The 24,805-nt window shown below is 36.3% G+C and overlaps 1 protein-coding gene across 1 annotated transcript in view; it reads left to right on the top strand.

The window, feature by feature from the left end:
• Nucleotides 1–12,194: 12,194 nt before the first annotated feature.
• TENM3 (teneurin transmembrane protein 3) overlaps nucleotides 12,195–24,805 on the top strand; it is a 388,381-nt gene continuing 375,770 nt past the window's right edge. Inside the window, exon 1 of the mRNA XM_050895382.1 lies at nucleotides 12,195–12,223. The gene's annotated coding sequence lies outside the window, so the exon portion shown is untranslated. The remainder of the gene's footprint in view (nucleotides 12,224–24,805) is intronic.

The raw sequence follows: 24,805 nt of genomic DNA, 5'->3' as shown, positions 1-24,805 counted from the left end.
CACAATGAAAACTGAAGAATATTGCAAAGGCATTTTGGATTTCTGATTCACAAAGGGATTTTTAGAGATCTTTGCTGATCCTTGTATAAAAGAACTGAAGAAAGAATAGCATGTAAAAATGTGCTCCTAAAGATTGTGAGTATAGATCTAATATCAGGGTGAAAATTTCATTGTGTATAAGTGGCATGACAGTACACTGCTAGTAACAAAAATACTTTCCATAATACATAGAACAGATTTACCTGGATTGCATCAATGTCGTTCTGTTATACCAACTTCTCACTCCGAAAGCGTTGTTTCTACTAAATGAAACACCTTAATAAAAGTCTCATGTTCTAAATGCAGTTCTGAATTACTGATATCTCAAAAAAACCAAATTTCTTGTTATCCTTTGTTGCAAGCATATCAAACTTCAGGTTGGTTTTTTTGTTTTGTTTTTTTTCTTGTTTTGGTCTTTTCTGATAATCCTGATTGTCATCTTTTGTACCTTGGCATTGTTTTCTATTAGAGTCCTTCTCAATATTGTTGAAAGTGGGTCACAGGGACTCGGTTCAGTTAGGAGTGTAAGGAACAACTGCAGAAAATAGCGAGCCCTGCTTGGAGTGAGTGTGTGTTCAAAATGTTCACGCTGCTGAATTTGCAAACAGATGGTATTATTAGTGATTGTTTTGATTAGAGGTGATATCCAAGTTCTCCTGCCTGGTTAGCACTTGAGCAGTGAGTAAGCAAAGTACAGACTTTCATGAAAATAAAAATGATCAGGTAAAAGAGCCAAATTTTAGAACACCTGTTACTTAGTGATAGACTTTCTTGTCACAAGTTGCTTTGAATGATACAACTGAGTATGAATGTATTAGGCATTATTTTTGCAATATTTCTGTCTCTGCTACTTTGTTTTTACATGAAAACACAGTGTTTGCGTCATCAATTGATTCCAGGACTTAGATACAATGTTGTTGGTACTTATACAATATGGCACTGCTTGATTTCCCTAATGAGCAAATAGTTGTTTCCTGTACTTTGTTCTGTATGTAATTCACATCTTTATGGCTATATTTCTTTAGACTGGAGTGCTGTATTAATAAACTGTTGATATGACATTATTCTTGCTCTTAGTGTACCATGCTATTGTTCATAGTCCTTCAATGACCTCAAAATGATAGTGATTGCGTTTTGCTACCATTTCTAAATTACCTTGTTGATGAATGTTATCTGACTTAAAATTTATAGATATTTCAATAATACACATGCAAAAATCTCAATTTTCTGTTGCTCTCTTTTGATCCTGAATTACCTTTGTCACCTTTGAAGGTTTTTTCCCCTAAAAATCAGAAACTTTTGCTATGTTTTCTTTGGAATTTCAAGATTTTCTTTGTGCCCTGCACATATGAATGAAGCAAAAATTCATTAGGAACAGCATAAGAACACTATTTACTCTACAAATTAGTTATCTACACTGTATTGTAAAATTCTGAAATACATAAGCAGTGAAGTTATAGTAAAAGCTTTTAAAAAGAGCATATAAATGATTAGATTTAACAGCTGATCAGGTCTGATGTGGGGAATATAATTGTATGAAATTGGTGCCAGATTGGGTCTTAGTCCTCTATTACAGTAAATGGTTAGGCGAAGAAAAAAACCCTACAAGTCTTAACATAGATGATGAAAAGAGATATAAATAGGGACTAAGTGTTTATAAATACAGAAGTGTGAAGTTTGTAAATATTAAAAGCTATACTTAAAAGGTTGGGTAACAGTGACAAGGAAATAACAGATAAAAATAAGAAATTGTGGATTGGAATAAAAATTCAGTGTATATTGTGCAACAGAAATATTTATTAGGTGGAAGTTTCATAATCTGTTGGTGGAATTGTTGTTATGACAGGACATCACGTAGCTCACTAATTTACCTGGTTCACCAAGGTGTAGAGTGGAAAACATAGACGATATTGGGATCCCTGATAGTATTCTCTTAGTTTTTTTCCTTGTTTTACCACACCATGGTTTATCTGAAAGAGAAATACTGAAGAAATTACTGTGTTCTTTGCTTGATTTTAATGTTACCAAAAGAGAGAGCCTTTCAAGAAGGAACTATTTCTTGTCTAAAATGTTGTCCTGTCAACACCAAAAATGTCTGCATGACAAAATAAACCTCTGGGATCTTTTTTCATTGTACTTAGCAAACTGGGAGCAAGCAGTGATCCATTTAAGAGCAAGTACTGAACTTATCATGGAGGTCAAGATTTGATGGTGATGCACCTCTCGTGTCCAAGGCAGGAGGGATGCTTTGCCTTTCAAAGTATACCTCTTAGCCCACACATTAATGTCTGTTGGTATCACAGTACTTTTGAGTAGTCAGGGGCCCAGCATGTCCAAATAATTCCCCTTTGCCAGTGGCTCCTGAAGAGAGTTGTCTAGAGCAATCGGCATGGACTGTGGTGGAAGATTTCCAGTGCATGATGGTAATGGCTTTACACCAGCTTTGGCCAGCATCTCCAGCACAAATGGTCCATGGAGCTTTCCATTAACTTCTGTAAATGCTGAGGTCCCCTTTTCACTACCACCTGCCAATCACGAGGTCACCATCTGTCATGAGAATTAGTATATGACCTGCAGTGTTTTACATAATACAGAGGCACTTTCCTCCTCCTGTCATTTCTGCTACCTTTTTCTTCCCTGTCTACACTGGTTGAAGGCTTATTTGACACATCTTAGTATGCAAACCTTCGCTGCAAAAAAACCAAATACAAGTAGGTGACAGTGTGTCAACAGAAGGTGAGTGCTGAGAACATGTTCAGTGCCATTTCAGAAAGCTTAGAGAATAACTCGTTTAAAAAAAAAAGGTCAAAAGTTTTAATACTTTTGGAAATTTGTTGTTGATGAAACACATCACAATCCTGGTTTCAAAATGAAATTTAAAGAGGTGTGATTGTTTTTTCAGTGTATTTCACTAATGCATATTTTAATTAAAAGTAAGAATTTCTGAGCTTAAGTAGTTGGAAATAATTGCTATAGAGTGGGCGAGGAAAGGTTGAGTTTGTGAAGATAGCCTGAGGGAATGGGCTTGGACAAAAGTTTGGTCATTATAACTGTATTGATCAGAGAGAAAAAGATAAACCATTGTGACTAAAGGTGAAAAAAAAGGATGAAAAGAAGGAGGGAAATGCTAGTAATAAATGGGTTGTAGGTGTTTGGGGAGAGGGGGAAGATTTTTTTTTTTGCTAATCTGGCACGGATTCCTAGATTTCCTTAGCTTGATTTTGGGGAGAGAAGTGCTGCTAAATTAGTCAATGAAAACTCTTCAGTCAGAACCTCAAGAGAAAGACAGTTGTGACTTAATAAATAAATGTGTTTGAGTAAGTGTTTTGTGGTTTGAGATTAGCTGAAAGAATAATTTAACAGAAATCAGATTTGCTTTCTATATAATTGGGATTTAACAGAAATATCATAAGGTTCAGACACTAATTACTTTTGTTTATTGTTGCTTCATTATCTGGCATTTAAAATTTGAAAGATGACTGCACAGTTTGATTTTTGGGTTTTTATAAATAATGCAAAATAAATAAAGGAAGAATGGGGTATTAAATGGGGTATTCTATTTTCTGGGGTTTTGGTGGTGTTTGTTTTTTTTTTAGAGGTTAGCATTATTATTGGGAATTGTGAAAGAATTTTAAGTGTGAATATGGTAAGGCATGATCCTTGATTTAACCACTTCAAAGGATGTAAATACATTCTAAGCAGAAAGCTTATATACAAAGCTGACAACAGCCAGTTGTGACCGCAGTATAAAAATGATCTATTTTAAAAGGCTGAAATGCACACAAATGAAATATGCAACTTTAAACATTTTAAGCAGTTGTGTTTCAGCCTACAAAACAAATGACATTTTCATAGTAGGTTTTCTTGTTAAAAGGTAGGTTTTGTGATAAGAGTATTGGGTTTAAATTAATAATATGCAGAAGGCATCTGCATTGACTTATCTGTCAAAAATTGTCTTTTAATTAAATTTATTATAGCATGTTGCAGTTCTGGTGGTACAAAAATTTCTCAGCAGACTGCATAACAATACTTGATTCTTCCTTTGTGCTACACAAAAAACTGCAATAACAAGGGGGGGGGGTTAATATGTATTAATAAGGTATGTAAACTTCCTCCCCCACCCCTTCTTTTTTTGATCTTTGAGTCATACTGTCAGTTTTGACATTTTCTTCAGCTTGCATATGGAGGAGATTTGTGATGTGTTTTGAATAAGACAGGATGGTTTAATGGTCTTGTCCTGGAGATGCAGACTGGCACCTTTTCAGTTCCTAAGTATCAAGAGCAGAGTCAACAATGCAACAGTGGAAGAAAATTGAGCTTGGATTATCCTGACAATAGGTATTTTGAGATGAAGAAAACATATGGAACTTGCTGACGCAGAGATCCTAGAAGTAGCCAAGCTCAAGAAGGCTTGGGTTGTTACTGTTTTTCTTGGCTGGTGTTGATGCTGCGTAGCAATTACTGAGGAATGGGTGAAGCCGGAAGTCATGGCTTCCAAGTCGAAACTTGAGTTGAAACTGGTTCTTCAAGAATAAATAAAAGAAAGCTTCCATTAGAGATATATCTGATACTTCAAGGCATAATGTGTGAAGCTGACCTTGGGGAAAAAAAAAATCACACTGATAATAGATGGCAAATTTTAAATATCAATGAAACATTGATATAGTATTGCAAGAGAGTGGAAAACTGCCTTCAAGAGGTAGACTTTTAAAAATCAAAATTGGGTAGCTTTTGAACAAGTGCAAGTTGTTCAACTTTCTGTGGAAACCATTGGGTTATTTTCTGTGACTTTCTTTGCATGGATTAAGATTAGGAGCAGTAATGATCTCTCTTAGAATTAGAAACTGAATCTAATACATGACTCATAGCAAAAAATGGCTGGGTTTCTATCTCTGCTGCACAAGTCTGGGTCTTTTTACAGTAAGTTGAAAGCTTTTTTCAGTTGTAGTGAAAGTACACATTGGATATAAAACATTTACAATTAAAAAGATTTTAACAATTTGTAGTAGGAATGTACTTGATATCTCCTGCTTTAGCCTTTGGTCCTTTAGAATCTCACCTGTGCTGTGACATCAGAGCTCAGATATTAAACAAGGCTTGTGCAGGAGCAGATGGAAGGAAGCAAGAAGTGACCAGATAAAGTATTAAATGAATGAAAAATAATGTGTGCTCCTTGGTTTGGAATAGGGAGTATTGAGTGATACAGGTATAATGATTAGCTGTTTACCTTTGCTAGACAAATTTTTTTTTAGAGAGCTTTTTAAAGAGCCTAAAATCCTTTGTGATAGGTTGTTTAGTGTTTGGTTGTTTTTGTTTGGTTGGTTATTTTTTGGGGTGGGGTGAGGTTGTGTGTGTGTGTGCTGGTATATTTTTCTGGGCCAAAGAGGCACCTTTATGATATTCCTTCAAGGTCGTTTTGGAACAAACTACCTTATTTTCATTATCTGTATAATTCCTTTATATAAAACATACTACCATATTTCATAGTATTTTTTCTTCTATAAAAAGCTCTGACACCATCTCAGTATTTTATGTCAAAAACATTTAATTTTGCTGGGTTTAGCACTGCTATACATTAGACACTGTTGCTTTGAGTTTTTCTATACACAGAGTTTTGCAGTGCTAATGGTTACACGTAACTAAGTTGGGCTTGCAGCTTAGGCTATGGAGTATCTAGCTTTAGAAGCTTTTTATCAGTTTCCGTTTCTTAAACTCTGTTGTTCACTACTTTTTTTTTCCCATATTGGAAAGTTGTATATCTGAATTGGCTGGGATCTCGACTGCAGTCTTGTACCTAAGGTGAGTCAGTCATGTGGAATAAAGCAGACTGCTGTGTGGACTTTTTTTTTTGTTGAGATACAGTCCTTAATATGTATTCTGTAAAAGCCTTTTTTCATTTTTTTCATGAAAATGAATACTAAAAGGTTTAAAAATGTAACCAGAGTGCATGCTGCAATGATTTGTTTTATTCACTGACTTCTCTTTAGCTGATTGCACGAGCCACGTAGCATGTTCATGTATATATATATATGTAGTCATTTTCAGCTGTTAATTGGAGGTTAATAAGGTTTAAATTGATGGTACAGCAGAATAAACAGCACAGTCTTTACAAACACTTTAGTGTTTGACTAGAAGGTGTTTTACATCCTTACAGTGATCCATTGTGGAGACCTTATCGTGAACCTGACCAAAGGTACTGAGTCACACAGGTTGTTCTGACTTTCAGAACATAAGGTCAGAGTTTGAGTGAAGTCCTCAGATAGCAAAAATACTTTCATTTTTACTGAAACAACAAAGGCCTCTTAGCCATTGCTGGGTAGTTAATATTTTCTGAGTGGTCTCCCAAAGACAAAGTGCTTGTCGGTTACAATTCCATTATTGCTCTTCCACGTGGTCTGACAACCCTGTACCCTTCAAAAGGAGGAGAGCACTGAATTATACCACATGCTGTATGTGTCCAGTTGTCCTTCCTGACCAAGTAAGTGAAAAAAAATGATGATGTGGAAGATCTTAACACAAAATCCTTCCCTTTCAGGAAATTTCTTGCTTCTGTTTACTGAATTGATCTGTGAGTGAAACATGCACCTTTATAACTGTGTGTACAATTTATAGTGTAAGACCAAATTGTTCAGCAGAAAATACTATTTGCCTGTGGCAAATGCACAAAAATATTCTATCTGGCTTATTTTTAAAAAATGGCCATGCTTTCAATATGTGCTGCTGCAAGAAAACAGGTTTCATCGTGAGTTAAGAATCTGTCTGCGCTGTAAACCCTAGGATAATTAGAATAATCAGTCTCTAGCCTAAAATGTTGCTACTATGTAGTTAGTTAATGTGAGGTGGGAAACAAAGTTCATGTTTCTTTGCTAAGTAGATGACATAAAAATAAAATGTGTTATTTAATTAAATAGGGATACTATAGAAAAATCCTGGGGATGAAATTCCAAATGTACAGGTATCAAAGGGGGTGAGGGGAGTGAAACAACTGTTCAAAAGTATTCTGAGATGCTTTAAAAGAAAGAATGGCAAAAAAAATATCTAGAATAGAATAATGATGATGTAAATAAATGTTATTTCCAATTTTAAATTGTTTTCATGATGATATAAACATACCCTAAGCTGTACTGGGCACCTAGTTTATTCTGTACTTTCATTAAACTAGTAACAGATGTTAGCCCTTTCAGGTAGATATGGGTGATATTATATAAATATAATAAGTCTTCTATATTTTGAAAAGTAGAGTGTGCAATTTCAAGATACTATATTTCTTGCATCTAGTACATTCTTGGTTTTGAGGTACACAGAAAGGAATATTAAATTTCAGCTTGCAAGCACTGTTTACCAGTTATTTGTGTAAAGTTAAGCATGTTTCCCCTGAAATCAGTATTAATATTACAAATCAGATGGTTAATTAGTACTTAAATGGATTAAATTTGATCTATAGAATACAGTAAAGGTGTCATAATTATGAACTTGGATTCTTTTAATGCCTGCCACTGAATTTGTAAAAATAACCTTTCACCCTGGTTTTCCCATTTATGGAATAGGAATAGTCCCAGTCCTGGTCAAGTGCTCTGATGCTTGTGGAAGATAAATCTGCTATGTGTGTGTTCTACGTTATAAGTAGCATTATCACTATGATATCGAGAATTTGTTCAGGAGAATATCTTTGCAAGGACAGTTTTCTTTCATTTTGGTTACGTGCTTTTTATTCTGCTTCTTTGTATACAAATTTAAGTCTAAAATGGGGTTTGTGTGTCAGCATAGTATCTGATCAGCGGAATGTCCTCTGCTGAATAATAGTGCAAAGTATATAGCACAATTCCATAAATTGGAAAGGAATTAGTAGCTTGCTATTTTGAACATAATTTATGTATTTTTAACACCTCAGTCCTTTCATTCAGAAATTTGTTATCTTTCAGTTGCTTCTTATTGATGCTTTATTTTAGCAAATGGAAATACAAATAACTTTCCAATTTGATCCCAGTCAGTATTAACCTTCTAAAACAATACACTGAGCTTAAAACAACTTCCAATAAGCCTGTGTGTGTGTGTGTGTGTGTGTTAGTGTCGTGGTTTAAACCCAGCTGGCAACTAAGCACCACACAGCTGCTCACTCACTCCCCCACAGTGGGATGGGGGAGAGAATCAGAAGACTAAAAGTGAGAAAACTCATGGGTTGAGATAAAGACAGTTTAATAGGTAAAGCAAAAGCCGCACGCACAAGCAAAGCAAAACAAGGATTCATTCACCACTTCCCATCGGCAGGCAGGTGTTCAGCCATCTCCAGGAAAGCAGGGCTCCGTCATGTGTAACAGTTACTTGGGAAGACAAACACCATCACTCCAAATGTCCCCCCCTTCCTCCTCCTTCCCCCAGCTTTATATGCTGAGCATGACGTCATATGGTCTGGAATATCCCTTTGGTCAGTTGGGGTCAGCTGTCCCGGCTGTGTCCCCTCCCAGCTTCTTGTGCACCCCCAGCCTGCTCGCTGGTGGGGTGGGGTGAGAGGCAGCAAAGGCCTTGACTCTGTGTAAGCACTGCTCAGCAATGACAAAAACATCCCTGTGTTATCAACACTGTTTTCAGCACAAATCCAAAACATAGCCCCATACTAGCTATTATGAAGAAATTAACTCTATCCCAGCCAAAACCAGCACAGTTAGATAAGTACTTTGAGTTTTCTCCTTTTCATGCATTGTGAGAACAGGTATATTGGTAGGAAAAGAAATATTCACTGACATGCCTAAAAAATGAAACATAAGCATTTGTAGGGAAAAATGAGGATTTTCATATTTTTCTGAAGTTTCTCTTGAAGTTTCTTTTTCCCCACATATGATCAAGAGAATTACAAATAGTAGTGGAAGAGATTAAAAGATGTTAATATGGGATGGAAAAACTATAACAATTTATAGTATAATATTAAAAAAAAGTATAAATATGTTTAAACAATTATTTTTCCCTGTAAAGTAAAAGGTTTTGACTTGTTTAATTAAAAAAAACCAAACAAAAACCAACCAAATACAAACACCCCACCCCCCCAAAAAACCCCCAAGCAAATAAAAAAACGCCACACACGCTCTCACATGGCATCCCAGAAATCAATTACTGAAAATGTTGATTAATTACTGAAAATGTAGACCAGGAGAGCTAAGGAATGTCTTTGTTTCTGTTGCTTAGCTTTAATGTAGAGTAACCAGTATCCGAGTTTAGGAGCGGGTTTTGGGATTCTTAGGTAGAAAAATCCTGTACTTGGTATCCTGGTTAATAACTGATTTGTGCTGCTGCTCTTGTATATGTAGAGTCTTTCAGCTGTATAGAGCTGTGTGATAAGGAGCTGTGAGTAGATGTGAGTAGATCAACTACATGGTTTTATCTTTCAGTCTTTGTCACAGTAATTTATATAGTAGGACTCATGGATAAGACCCCAGGTTTGGGTGCTTGTTGGTAGAGGAAGAATAAACAGTGATAAGTTGCAAATCAGAAAAGATGATATTCACTAAAAAAAGTTATTTTCAGGCTCCTGACAGGACTACTTTAGCTGAAGGGTTCTTGGGATGTGAGGATCACCCTGGGAACTGTTACAAGCAATTTTTGGGGCTCATTTTTTGATTTAAAAAACAGTAAAATAAGGATAATCCCATTGATTCCTTAAAATGCTGCTAAAGCTGTAAAATGGGAACATAAATGGGAAAAGCTAACACCTTTGTTAGCTGAAATGTCTTTTAATATAATTACATTTTTGCTATATAATTTTAGTATAATTACATTTACATAGAAGAAAAAGAATTAAAGAAAATCTGGCATTTGTATTTGTGGTGTCTGCAGCACAGAAACTACCTGAGCATTCTAAAGGCAATGATAAAATGTTTTTGTTTTTTTTTTCCTGCTAGTTTGGCTTAATTTGCTTCCTTCTTTTTAATATGTGTAATTGAAAAAAATAAAACATGCCATTTTACTCAAGAAAATGCACTAAAATTTTAGTTACGCCTTTATGAAGCATGGTACTTCTCATGTAAAAGATATCAACAATTCAGATGAGGATTACAGTAATGTTATGTGGGCTGCATGGCATTTAACAAACAGAATAGCTTTGTTAATGCATCATTAGCAAAAAATTTCTTTCTTTTCGTTCCTCATAACTGAGAGTGCCTATGCCAGCCACATGTTTGTCATCTTGAATTGTAGGCTTGTTTTTTCAGTCTTGCTAAGTTGCAAATACTATTGTTTACCTGTACTGGTACCATGTGTAGTATGATAAATGGCTTAGGCACCAGCGTTCAAAGAGATCTCAGATAGGCCAAACTCTATTAATGTCTTAATAGCAGTATGTTCTTATAGATCTCTGTGTAGCAGATGAAGTATCCCACACAGGTACTTGCACTAAGTATTTAATCTAAAGGAGTGTCAGGTATGCTTCTGAAGGCATCTGCAGGTGAATATGCAGTATTTCTTGTCTATCCGAACAGCATAAATATGGAAAAATCAACTGCAAATTTAGAATGGGAGAAAGTAATGTCTTGCCTGCTGTGATGTTCGTGAATCACGAGATAGTTTATGTTAGTGATTCGTGTACTGGAGATGAGTCTAGTAAGCCTAGTCTTTAGTTTTGAAAGGTAAATAGAAGTTGCTGGAACACTGAGTTGTTTCCTTCTTCGTGAACAGGTCTGGACTGACAGGTTTAGTTTTGTGGAAAGAAAAATTTGGCATGCTAGTGCTAAATTTAAAGTATTGTCTGTTAGCCACATGATCCTTGTACTCTGCCTTTGTAGTCTAGATTAACTGTAGAGATATGTACATAGAAAATCTACTTTGGAATAAAAATTTGCAGCAGAACTAAGTGGTACATACAGATTCATAAGGGGGAAAAAAGGGAATTTACATGGAGGTACCTAAAATATTGAAATATTCACTGAGGTGGTATTTAATGATACCCTAAAATTTATAATTAGATAGAGCAATCAAGCTGTTTTTATACTAGCGTGGAACTTTCCTGTAAAATGTGACAGGACAAAATTCAAGTTATGTTGTTCCTTTTGTGGTATGTAAGGCTGTATCCAGTAAGGAATTAAACATAGGAGCGGAAAAAAAATAAAATTACCAAGTATCTAGATTATTCTAATTACTATAAACCATGGAAGAATATGCTGTGAAGTTCACAAGGGAAATTGAGTATGTTGCCATAGGGCTTTCACTGAAGTGTGTTCCTACAAATAGAATATGGGTGTCTTACAAAGATGAGTTAAGGAACGGTTCTCCTTTCTTATGAAGAGCATGTAAAGGCTTCCCAAACACTGGGAGCCTGCCCTCCTATTAAGAATTAGTTTGTCAACCAGCCCCCTTGTCTTTTCTTTTGGGGGGGTGGAGGGTTGGCGTGAGGAGCGGGTATTGAAATTAAATCAGAAATAGTGATTGTATCAACAAGATGAGAGCATATTCCAGGTGTCCTGGGGGCTGTTTCCTCTCTGAGTGTTAATCTCAGAAATTCTAAAATTTATGATTTCTGCCATGTGCTGATCACTTATTAATTTTCCATAGATCTTGAAGGATGTCATGCTCTTCAGGCTATTTGCTATGGCAGGAGTACAGTGAGAATTACTGGAAAAAGAATTGCTGTTATAAATTATTGTGTGATTGTATGTGAATAGATATTTAAGTTGGGAGGTTGCCCCCAGAGGTTGCTTCGTTCAGCTCCTTGCTCAGCTCAAAGCAGGCATGGTTAGATCGGGTTGCTCAGCGCTGCGTCCAGCTGAGTCCTGAACACCTGCAGGATGGAGACCCCACAGCCTCTCAGAGCAACCTGTGCTGGTGTTTGCCCATCCTTATGGTGAAAACTTACTGGTTTCAGGTGAACTAGCAAGTAGGAACTGACTTCTGCATCTTTCTGTTACTGTCCCCGGGCCCCTTTCCCTCTTCTCTCTGAACCTGGGCGTAAACCAAAGAAGCTGCTTTGTACTTCAGCTTGCTTCTCCTCACGGAGGAGAACACTTCTTACATTTATGTACTTTAAAAAGATACATAGTCTAGTTGTAGTTTTGTGTGTTAGTGAGAAAGAGCACGCTTTTTCTCCTAGTTGATTCTGCTTCAATAATTGGCTTTCCGTTTTCCATAGGAGTCTATTGCAAGGTGAAAGAAAGTTTGAGACGTTGGCACCAATCAGGCAACTATTTCTTTAACTTTAGAGGTAAGCTGTCTTTAAGTGTCCTGTTTGGTATTGTATTGGAAGGGAAGTGAGAGGAAACTGGAAAACTTAAGAATGGTGTTTAAGAAGGATGCATTTCCATGTATAAAAAAAGTTTGCCTTTTTCTGTGGATGCCTATAACCAAATAATATTTGTGCTTGTCCTTTACTGATGTTACATACATCTTACCCTTTATCTATTGAAATGCGGAACTTCCTACTTCCCCCACCTCTAGTTGGCAAACAGACATTTTAAACAGGTATGCTTCTTCCCTGTCTCACTGCCAGTAAAAGAATAATACTTTAGCTGTTTGTTCCGTTATTTAACCACGATGAGAATGGATTTTAAAGGAGTGTATAGCTGGGGATATAGTTTTTGGCTGAGGCAAGGTCAATCGTACTTTTTGCCAGGAAAGTATTTCCCCTAAGTTTCTCACAGTGAAAAAACTTTATTGACTGAAGATGTATTTTACCTGCTTCCAAAATACTGCAGTGCCCAGCCCCAATGCCCCAGGTTTAAAAGCTGGGAACTCGTCAGTTGTGTAAGCGTTGTAGTAACTCGCAGTTTGTGGGGGGGGGCTACCAGCAGAATGAACTATTGATATTTTTTTTTTTTTAAACATCTAAAATACTTAATTTCTACAATAACACAAATATAAGGAATATGCTGGAATATAAATTTGAGTAAGATTTCTTTTCAGAGAAAGAACTGCATAGTATGTTTCTGCACTGTGGAATGCTACAATTTACTGGGCTAATGATATACCAAAAGGTTAATCGGGTGTCCTCTTTGAGGCAGCTATTTCTAGGAATAGCTGTTTCTAAGCTTTTCATCCCAATTTCTGTCAACCAGATTTCCACAATGAACAGCCCAAAGGAGCATAAACAGCAGCTTCTGTTGTGCAGTGCACTTCCTTTTTACTTTAAAGCGATGATTAACCCTTTTTAAAACTTCCTTTTGATGTGACCAGACAAAGAGACTCATATAGCCCTTTGGGATTTGCCTGCAGTGAACCTTCTTCAAAAATCATGACCTTGGCTGTCCAAGTGACAAGGCTCTCAAGTTGTTAAAGTAGATTTAAATGAGGAGAAAGCAGAATGTCAAATATGCATATTTGTTGCTGTAGATTTAGTGTAACGACTAGCAATACTTCATACTAGTTAAAGCACATGCGAGTGTGTTAGCCACACAGGTTGTTGCTGACAGGAGAGAAAACAAAACTAATATCATACAACAGTATGGTGCAACAAACCATACCAACATCCTTGTATCTGAGCATGCAAGCATTAATACATAAAAATGAACATAGGTTATGTTTACTTTTGTCTGGGAGTAGTAATAGTGACAAAGTCTTTCTCTCTCGGTAACAAGGACATTCTTTGTAATGCAGATACATGTATACCTTTTTCTTTATGGTCATAGCAACTTCTTGTCATATAAACCAAAAAGTCCCAAGCGAGGCTTTCCCATCACGGTAGAGCAAGAACTCAATAACTTGTTATTCAAAACCCTATGATAGAATACATTTCTGTCTTCAGAAATTGGGTTCTTTACACATTTCCTTGGGAAAAAATGCACTCCAGTGATTGTTTCAATGTATGCACTGGGTTATAAAGGGAGTTTCAGAGATACTGTACTTATCAGCTGCACATGAACAGTTTGTGGTTTGAAGAGGGAACCTGGGATGGAGAAATCCAACCTTCTGTATCCAATTTTACCCAGTGGAATACAGCATTAAACAACCCTATTGTGTGTTTAAAATTTCATTTTATCTGTTGGAACGCTAGACCATATGGTTTATCTGGAAAAGCTTATAGATAGTTTGTTCATCACCGTTTCCTCATTTTCTACTTTATAAATCAGATAATGTGAGGCAATATATTGTGATAATCAAAGGTAAACCTTAAAGTTCAGCATGGTGTAAAACAACATCTTATGTCTTAATTATTTTATTGGAATGCAGAAGTTGTGCCTTTTTGATTTAGGTTGTGCATTTGAATTAGTCAGATTGAACTGAGGACTAAAAATCAGATGACTGTGAAATATTTAATTAGGAAAGGGTATGGATGTTCTGTTTCACAAGAACTACTTGAAGAATTAAACATCCTAAGGAAAGAAGTTATTACTACTTCTAACGTGTGAACTGGACTTGGGCTATATTTTCTGATACCAGCAGTTTTTTCAGTTTTAAAGAATGTGCTGGTGGCTTTTTTTTTCCTTTCCACTGTGGCCTACATTTATTTACTCGTCTCCTTTTATACATTTGTTTTTATACTTTAGTTTACAAATGGAAGATTTTCTTAAGATATGTATTTAGAATGTAGTATAGCTAACCTGTAAAAGTACATAAGCTATGCAAATATATATGCTGTCTGTGTGAGACAGACTGAAAAGCAGTGTATTACTAGTTATTTATGTAGCTTTTAGCATTGCTGTTTATTGCAATTTACTTAGATCCATGTTTTGAACATGTTGTAGTGTTTCTTGCTTCTGAGACTTAAAGTGGAACAGCCTCACAAATGTCCTTTCATGATAAGATCGCAAAGTAAAAATGAATGAGCAGAGAAAGTGTGCTAGGACTATAATAATGTTTGTAACATTCATTAAACTGTTTGTTAAGTAATGTATTCAGACTGACTAGTGTTTCCCAGCTTCTACATCACCCATTATGTGTTCTAGTAAATTAAAGCTAGGAAACCTTTGTTGGAGTTATAATACTCAAACTGACATCTAATTCCCCCAGACAATAGGTACAAGCCTGCAAGCCTCTCTAATTCTTTCCAGTCTTTACATTTATTGATTCTTTTGTAAACGTGTTTCATCCAATCTATTACAAACAGCACTGGTTAGAACTGTGAAGTTTACCACGTTTGACCTAAGGCACATTAAAAACAATAGCTATCTGGCATACAATCATGCATCCCAGACTTACTTTTAATCAGAAGAAAATTTGGATCTGTAACTGCTCGACTGGTTTGATATCTTGCTTTGGTTAGAAGGACTGACATGTTAATTCTTTGATCTGACTGGTTTAGATATGAATTTGGTTCAGCTATCACTCTTTTTCTAGGCTCTAAATGTTTTATTACTTGAGTTGGCTTATGTAAGTAGTTTATTTTTATTCAAGACTTCATTTTGTCTAGTCTTGAGTAATGTTTTGCATATACAGATGTAAGTTTCTTACTGCAAAGTATGGATGTAATCCTCTTTTTTTTTTTCCTCAAGATGTCAAGTTTTTTGCATCTCTTATTATTGAAAAGTTACCAAATAGTCCATTCATCATCTCTGAATGGACAGAAAGAACCATAAACTTTAATGAAATGAACATAATACATTTTTGTTATTTTGTGCATATCTTGTACTGTAAAACATATGTAATAAATAATTGATAGTAAACAAACACATCTTATCTTTCCCACCATATTTATCATCAGTTTCAAAGCTTTGAAGTTCAGTAAATAATTTATGATAGTTGTTAGTGTAAGGAAATCATACCGTACTCCTGATCCTGCTTGCTTTTTGCCCTTGTTGTTCTCGAGCAGAACTTTGATTGGTAGCCAAACGGAATGATAAAGAATGTATGAATAACCGATGGGATTCATTAAACAGACTGAAAATTAAATCAAATATTTTTATTTTAAAAAAAATTCTTTGCAATACATAATGAAAATCTTCTGTATTTTAAAAATTTTGGAGTTTTTTATTTATAATTTATTTATTACAAATTTCATAAGACAATGATGGAAGTAAATATTTTTAATACAAAATGGAACGTGTTTGCAGTTCTCAAAACTTCAATCAGGGTGTCTCTTAGCCTGGTTAAATATCTTGCTGATATTTACTAACCTGCTGTAGTTGCTGAGAATGAAAAAAGGTGCCAGAGCACAAAAATTAAGAAATACATGATTTTGGACTTTAATGAAATGTTCCATAGAATATGTGTTCTAATTCCTTTGTTTTCCCTTGTTTACATGGAAAAGCCAAAGACTTTGGAGAGATTTTAAAGCATTGAAGAGATTTTTTTTCCAGGTCGTTCAGGCTCTTCAGGATGTGTATTTTTATTTATGTGTTCTTAGAAAAGTTCTTAAATGCTCCAATAATTTATTGCCAGTTTTCACCTATATTCTGACTTATCTAAAACTTAAAATAAAGTAGAAAAAAATACGTGTCTTCAGGCAGAGATGTAAAAATTCTCTGTGATTCTGTAACTTCCAGGTACTGGTTTGTAAGATCTCCACTCCAACCCTCAAAACAGAGTGAGATCAGGACAGAGCAAAGTGATTTGAATCCATTTTCATTTTGGCTGCAAAAAGCAGCACAGCATAAAACCTCACATGTAGTTTTCCCAAGCTGGGTGGGGAACTATAGTAAAAGTTTTATGTTCCTGAGAATTTCTCTGTTACTTTTTTTTTTAAAAAACATTGTGTACATATAAGTGCAGATGCATGATAGTACTTAGGCTCAAGGCGACAGGACTGCCTAGGAATCTTTGGCCTTTCTAACTTCTCCGTGTGTGGCTACAACCTACAGCACTTGTCTTACTGTGTAGTTTTGCATATGTTAAGGCCTAGGTTTTTGCTTTGTTTCTGACGTGGGGTGGCACGGGGAGCAGGGAATATAAATAGGTACTGTTTTGTACAGCTGTAATTACAATGAGGCATCACAGCGAAGCTTTAAAGGATATCTTGAATGCAGGGCTAGATATATTAGGCACTAACAGGAGGCGGCAGTTATTCCATGGTATAGGATCCTCTGGGTCTGAGATGTAGGCTGTTTTGTGAGGCTTTCTACATAAAGCTGATTTATAGGTATCAGGAGCTAGATGTGAAAGTTACCATGAATAGCAAGGACAGCTATCTTGTTCTTGCCGTGCAGGGGGTTGTCGTCTCTCAAGATTTCGTGTACGTAAATGGTTGTTTCCCTTGAAATCAGTGTGGGTCCTGCCTTCTGTTGGCAAGACCACATTAAGCTAGTATCTTCATTGGCTCACTAATTTTTCTGCTGTGGCAGATGACAGAAGAGGAACGTTTTGGGAAGTTTCTAACTTTGACAAATATGGTGATAATTTCACTTGGCAAAGGCACGTTACTACTTTCTCCCTATTGAGTAGTAATAACCTTCCTCAAAAAATGAATTTGTTAGAACATTTCAGGGAAAAAAAAAAAGCCACCATCTTTTATAGTTGAAAGTGTTAGCCTAAATATAGATATCATCGACTGCTCAGTGTTGTTGGACAGTGGCAAATTGTTTCCTTTAGGAATCTATAAATGATGTGATGAGCAAGTATTCAATCTTCACTTGGTAGCTCTAGCTGCTTCTTAAAAAGTATTTTGGTTTGGTTTTGTTCTAAAAGCTCTTCTTTTCCTCCTTGTGGCTTCTGCCATGCTCGTTTTGTCTATTTTTAACTACTACATTATAAAAACAATGATGGCAGTTGATAAAGCTAATGACATTTGCAGATGAACACCCATATTCTTTTGGAAGCTTTAAAATTGTTGAAAGAATATCAGCAAAAACATTGCAAGAAACGCATGACTACAGTGTGACCTCGTGCATGTTAATTTTTCAGTGCAAGAAGAACCTGTATACTCGCCTAAAGCATTGCTGGCTTTCATAGATGAACTTGAAGGATTGGGGCTTGCTTTTTGTAAGGAACATGAAAAGTATTTTTTAGCTACAGCTCCCTATTTGCAACAATACATCACCTTCGTATCTTTCTTTGGTCATAGAGAGAATCTGCTGACAACAGGACTATGATAGAACAGGCCGCATCCGCCATTGACTTTTTACTTTCAGTGTCACCTTGGGGTATCATGTCTAGTTTCCAAGTAATGATAATTTCTTAATGGTTTTTAGTACTTCTCTTTTTTGTTGTCTTGTGCAGCCTACTGGTTCTTCAGAGGCTAAGTTCATGTATTTCACGAAGTGGACGCAAAAATACTATAGAAGAAGAAGAAGAAAATCATTTTCAAGCTGCCTTTTTTGTAGTCAGATATTGTGAACACTTTTAAGAATTGTGTAAATTTGTATTAAGCTGTAATCTGTTTTTGAAAACATCTGGATTTCTTGGCAAGGAAGATGGAGCAGAAAAGGTGGAAAAAAGGCCGACTTCAAGAAGGATAAAATTAACCTCAACTAAAGGAAGCAGGTTAACAATTATCCGTACATTGCAATGTTCAGGCTAGAATATTGTTCACACACAAACCTCAGTTATCTGCAGAACAAAGGAAGATCTTCAATAACTGTTAGTAGAGAAAGATCATAGTAGTAATCTTCGTGACCACTAGTAACTTCATAAAAGGCAAGATATTCACGAATGCAATGCTTCGTTCTTGGTATTGAAATCGTTGGAGCTAAATTAATAAAACAAACTTGTGTAGCTATTAGTGAATGCCTTCGTGAACTAAATGTCCCTTTTTAGGTCACTAGAAGGACCAATTAGTCAAACTATCAAAAGCAGTGTGCTTTAATTAAAATAATTTTTTAGTGCATATCTACTTGAAAAAAACAAGTAATTCACGGTAAAAGAGATGAAAATTGGAACCTGACAAACATGTATTTGTACATAACTTTCCTACAAGTATTGAACTCTGTCTTTAATGGTATAAGTTGCTAAATCAAGTCTGAGGTGAGAGCTGATAGCAGATATTCATAGTGGAAGCTGGTAACAGCCTTAATTAAGCTGCTGCTATCTTTCCATGATAAATTTAGAACTTTTCCTTAAGTCATCTGACCTAACACTCCATTTGCATCCAGGAGTGTTTGATTTAGATCAGTTTCTTTGTTAAGAGGTCTGCAGATGTCTCTTTGATAGCCCTAGCTGTCTCTTGAACAAGAGCCCAGGATCTTTGTTTCTGCTGTGTTGCAATGTAGAGAAGAAGATGTATCTTGACCTAAAGCTGACCTCTCAGCATTTAGCTTTTCCAGGGTTGACATGCCCTGAGAAATAGTTTTTTTTCTTTAAGGACTAATGCTTTCGTCTTCCAATTCTTGAACCCCAACTTCCTTAATCTCTTTTAGTTACTGTAGAAGGTAAAAGGTGAGATGTGCAAATAGGTGGTTAATAATTGTCCTCACTAACACTTAGCAATGACATCTATTTTACAGAGGCTGTTCCACGCAGCTCTGTCACGTGTGAAACTTTGCACATTGTGTTCTCTGTGTTATATTCAGAAAGAAATCCACCTTCTGAGGTGATCAGGCTTTTAGTTGGGGCCAACCTCTATACTGAAATAAACATTTCAGCGTATTTGAAATTATGTTGGGGAAGGTGCTCAAGGTGGGTACTCTCAGAGCTTGAAAAGAGTGTCATTTTTTGGATTTCATCCAGGATATCATGATCTGCCAGTTTTACAAAACAAGCCCAAAATCTTGATCTTCTAGAGTAAGCTGCAATAGTCGAAGGTAGGAAAAAAATGGTAGGTGCTGATCAGTTGAGGTTTTCTCATGATTGTGGCAGAGGTTTTCCTGGAATCCGTCTCTACTCCTGGACAGTTGCCTATAGGTGGTGATTTGACAGTCATTCTGCCCATTTGTCTCATTCCCCTCTGATGCAGATTTCACCGTAGTTAGCCATTTCATCTTCATATTCCATTACTGCACAATATCTCTACCTCTATTCTAAAAATTAGGAATAGCTGAAGAAAACTAGTGGCACTCGCTTCATTCTAAGAAGTTTTATCTTGAAAACTTTGGATAAAAGGATAATTTCAAGCATATTTTTAGAAGCTTTGGTGGGCACAGTCCAAGACAACTATATTCCTGTAGTGTTAACTGCAACTAAACTGAAAGGCTTTGAGATAGCCACTCATTTGGTGGATTTTTTGAATAGCAAGTTAGTATTATGTCGTCGGATTATTTGGATGGATTTATTTTCTCTGTGTATTTTACTTTCAGGCATCGTATACATTGTAAATGTGTTACTAAATCATCAATGACTAAACTGTCCGACAGAGGCACTTTTTTCATTTTAATTCTTTTCAGGAGAGAGTAATTGGAAGTGAAAGGTAATTCTTGTATTAGAATTTTTTGATCAAAAAATAAAATGTAACATTTTTTTCCTGTCTAGAAATTCTGTCATTGTTTCTGAACTAGACATTTTAATAGTATTCTTCTGTATAGTTTACTTAGAAAAATTTGAGAGAGTGTCCAGTACTACTCCCTCACAAATAGTGAACAAGCAGTATTCAGAAACTGAAATTCTTATGGTCATCGAAATTCGAGATAAACTGGATCATTAAGTTGATGTAAATTACAAAAGTCATCTGCATGTTTGGCTTGCTTAAAGTACAATATTCATATATTTTTATACCAAAACAAACACAAAACACAGAAGAGTTGCATTTTGCTGGAATCTGAGAACTGGTGTGAAATGAAGAGGAGCTCTGAGCGAGACGTGTGGAGGCTCTGATGTATATGACCACTTAAAAACAGGCAAAAGAAATCAAGCTTGTTCTGCCATATTTCTGCTGTCTGTGCTTGTATGTGCTAACATTTTTTTCTAGCTCTTGTCTGCTTTTTACTTTTTTTTTAACTTGGTATGCCTCTGGATGAATTTTTAGGGTTTTTTTTAATAGAACCTTGGAAAAAAATTCAAGTTTGATTTTTTTTTTTTTTTAATTTTTTTGGGGGGGGGGGGGTGCCTGTCCATGTTTGTTGCACTATGATGCTGCTGATTCAGCAATGTTTCATACCTTCTAAAGTGTTAGGATTTCTTGGTGTCATACCTCGGGGGGGGCAGAAACCGGTAAGAAATACTAGCCAATATGCCTAACTGTGAAGTGCTTAAAGTTACAACAGTGATTCAGGTTGCTCCCTGGGCAATTGCCATTTGCAAGAAATTGCCAGTTTTCTTATCTGTCGATTCTTAAGGCAGTGGCCAGTTGAGTGGAATTTGTACCTTGAATAATAGATTTTTGCATTGACATCTCTGGATGGTCTATGTAGTAAATTGGCTAGTAATGTGTATCATAGAAGTAGATGAAAAATACTTCTGCAAAAAGAAAGAGTTTACACTTCTCTGGTCTATAATTAATCTGTTACAAAGACTGTTTGTAATCTGATTAGTTGCATTTTAAGGAGATTGAAACAGACCAAAGGTGTAAAAGTTTCTCCATGCAGGCTGATGTTATTTTACTGGGTAGTAGGAGTGTTTCTGGACAAATAAATATTCTGTTTGAATAGTTCGGCATACCAGCAGGTGTAGGAGCATCAAACAGGAAGATGCAGATCCAGAACGCACATGGCGCTTATGTTATCTGAAGAGATTCTGTGGTTTGGGATTAGAAAGGTGATTAATGTAGGTAACTCCTACAGATGAGTGGATATCAAAGCTTTACTTCGTTGTCTTGCTCCCCTCAGGTTACGTACTGCCCTCTTTATTCTAGTATTTGGCAAACACTTCACTGAGGTAGCTGTGTTTCCAAAGAGCTGCTGAGAACAGAAGCAGATGGCAGCTCAGTCATTTATCCATCCTGCACTATTTACTTCTATATTTCTCTGGAAACTGAAGTTAATTGATGTTAAGCTGTAACTTTCTACCTCCCCCTCTCCTCCCGATGAGAAAATAGAAACCATGTTTGGTTTTTGGTTGTTTGTTTTTGTTTTTTTTTTTCCTCCGTCATGAATATTTCAGAGCTGTAATGAGTGGTCTTTGAGAACTGGTGGAAGATGAGGTACCAAAAGACTAAAAACTAACATAGACAAGTCAGTTTATTCTGTTTCTAGAAACACACGTCAAGATGATGAGTATGCCTAAAATACAAATTAGGTTTGAAGGTTTGGGTGGGGTTTTTTGGGGGGGGGAGGAAGGGAGACGACACCAGTCCAACCTAACTTCCTCCCATGTTGGATCCTTTTGATCAGTGTGGATTTTTAAAGACTTTTGATGACTTCTCATGTGAAATAACAATAAACAACCTTCTCCTGCAGCAAAAAGTACTCCAGGTGGATTCGGCACTGCTTGGAGAACTCCGCTTACAAAGTAACGATCAGCAGTTCATTACCTACGCAGAAGGCTATATCCGGTTAGGTTTTGTATGGTGACCTCCAATGCTACTGAATTTTTATTTGTTTGTTTTCATGAGATCGTGGAAGGGACTGTAAGCTTTTTTGAACTTTGCCATCAGTGCTTTAGTATAAGGTTAGAATCAAATAATCTTAACAAAATGAGTTGACATTCAGTCTGGTAAAAGAGAAGATTTTGCTGTTCAGAAAAATTTATTTGGAGTAGTGGACCATTTGGTGTGGACATATTTAATTGGATATATTTAAATTACTGCTGATGGGCAGGAGGAATAAACTAAATAAATACAGGATGGTGAGCAGATACCGACCACTACTACCATTTCAGTAGAGAAAAATATGTAAGGTTAGAGTAGATCCCATTGCTTTACAGCTGAGGGAGAGGGGTTTAAAAAAATGCAAGCAACTCCAAGGCTGAGCTGAAGTTTATGTCGCAAGATCTGTAGACTAATCAGTACTGCTAAGACTTCAGCTAGAGTTGTGTGTCCTCTGTTGGGCATAGTCCTTCAAGAAATAGCATGATCACACAAGAGCTGTGTGGATAGACTTAATTAATAGGGATTGTTAAGTGTGGAGAAGATGGCGGGGGAGAGAGGCCATTAAAATAATTGTCAAATACTAGTAAGGTCACTGCAAAATGTTTCAGGCACTGGGGATCAGGCTTATTTACTTCATTTAGTGTCACTCCTGCCTCAGTCTTGCATCAGCTCTTAAAGATAACGCCATCTTTCCTGGTGAGAACATCAGACATGGAACAAGGTAAGCAGTGGATGTGTTGAGCCAATGCCAAAATAGATATGAATTGCTGTTCCTGGAAAGCCTAGGATCCCCCTCCCTTGGGTTCCTGCTCTTGCATCTCAGTTTGCACACTGGTTCTTCCTCTCATACAAGTTTGTGGAAAAGGTAGTGTGAGTGAGAGAGCAGGCAAACAGTTTTGATCCACTAGTTTAAATACAGTCTCTGTGATCATCTGGCTATCTGTGTGTTCAACTAGCATGCCACCTTACATTTGTGCTTCATGCTGTTTGGAGTACTTAACTGGTGGTGTTACAGAAGAAGGCAAGCTAACAATTAGCTGAGCTGTTACTCAAAAGTCTGCATGGCTCTCAAATTCCCAGTTAGAGAGTTTAATGCGGGGTAAAGAAAACGAAGTGGCTTATTTTGTGAAAGGCGGCTGCATACTTCATTGTGAATGTTACAAACAGCGTGAATTTCGCCACTGATTTCTGTGAATGCTACTACACTTTGAATAGTCTTTTTTCATCATCTTCCTTCAAACCTGGATCCTGGGCTGGAAGAGAGAAAGGGCAGAATCCTTGATTGACTGCCCATAACACAGTAAATGGGAGAGGAGGAGACTGATCCCATAGCATTATAACTTCTGTACGCCTCCTGGAAATTCAGCTTCTTTCTCCTCTTGGATCTGATATGCAAAGAACTGTGAAGGCAAGAACGATATTACCCATAAATTGCCTTGCATTAATTTCTATTCCAATTCTGTGAAGCACATGTAAGTGAAAATCTTGGAAATATGTTTGCTAAATCATGTGGTAAATGGTCTTGTTGATGACTGCAGAGTTGCTCTGGGGATGGAGTTGTTAAGCACTTATTATAGGAATCCAACAGGGCAAATTAAGAGAAACCTGTGTGTGTGCTTGTTATTTTAGGACTTTTATGCTTGTCTTCTGAGACACCTCATGTAGGACCTTATGACCTAAAAAGACTTGATGTCTTTTAGTCAGAGGTTAACTTCTGAAATCTCAGTTGCTGACCTATCAACAATGAAAATAATCACCTCCAAGGGAGGGTTTAGTGTTGTTATTCTTTAATGCTAAATGGCTGAATATTGCTGTTAATAATACATATAAAGTAGCTTTTTAGCATTCTGCTTAGTTGTATGTGGTATTTTCACTTATAACTGAGTCTTTTTATACTTGTAAATTAGGGGGGATATTTTATGTTTCATTGTAAGTAACTGCTGAGCGGGTTTCCTATTTGTTTGTAACACCATTACAAGCACTTCCTTAATCCGTGAGTGTTCAGATGCAGTGGGTGGAACTTGAATCTCTACATGAGTGTTCCTTGGAAATACTATTCCAAGTACACAAAAACACTGTGCATGGTAGAATTTGCCATTATAATAAATTCTATCATAAAGAACCAATGCATGGGCTTTTTTCCTGGTTTTAACTGTTACAAGACTTAAATGTGCAGTCCATTTAAAACAAGTATTGCTGTTGTTTATACTACTTGCTAGATACTTCTCCAGATGTACATCTTTAAAGATGTATCAATTTTTAATGCTAGTATACAAATGTATACTCTTACATAAAGTTCAAATTTCAATATATATGGAGCAGGTGAATCGTTTTTCTCACTTTCTTTTTTTCCTAACTTCACTTAACTTTCCCTGAAATGACATTAGGTATCTGAAAAACTGTCATCTTCTAATGCCATTTTTGCCAGAATCATAAGCATTTTCAGTAACCTTTGTGAGCAGCTTTAGTGACAGATTCCAGCTGAATCAGTTAAGGCTTTTGATGGTATGATTATTTTGCCGG

Source organism: Gymnogyps californianus, chromosome 4 (assembly GCF_018139145.2).
Source record: "Gymnogyps californianus isolate 813 chromosome 4, ASM1813914v2, whole genome shotgun sequence".
NCBI classification, from domain to species: domain Eukaryota; kingdom Metazoa; phylum Chordata; class Aves; order Accipitriformes; family Cathartidae; genus Gymnogyps; species Gymnogyps californianus.
This window is presented reverse-complemented; position numbering and strand designations above follow the sequence as displayed.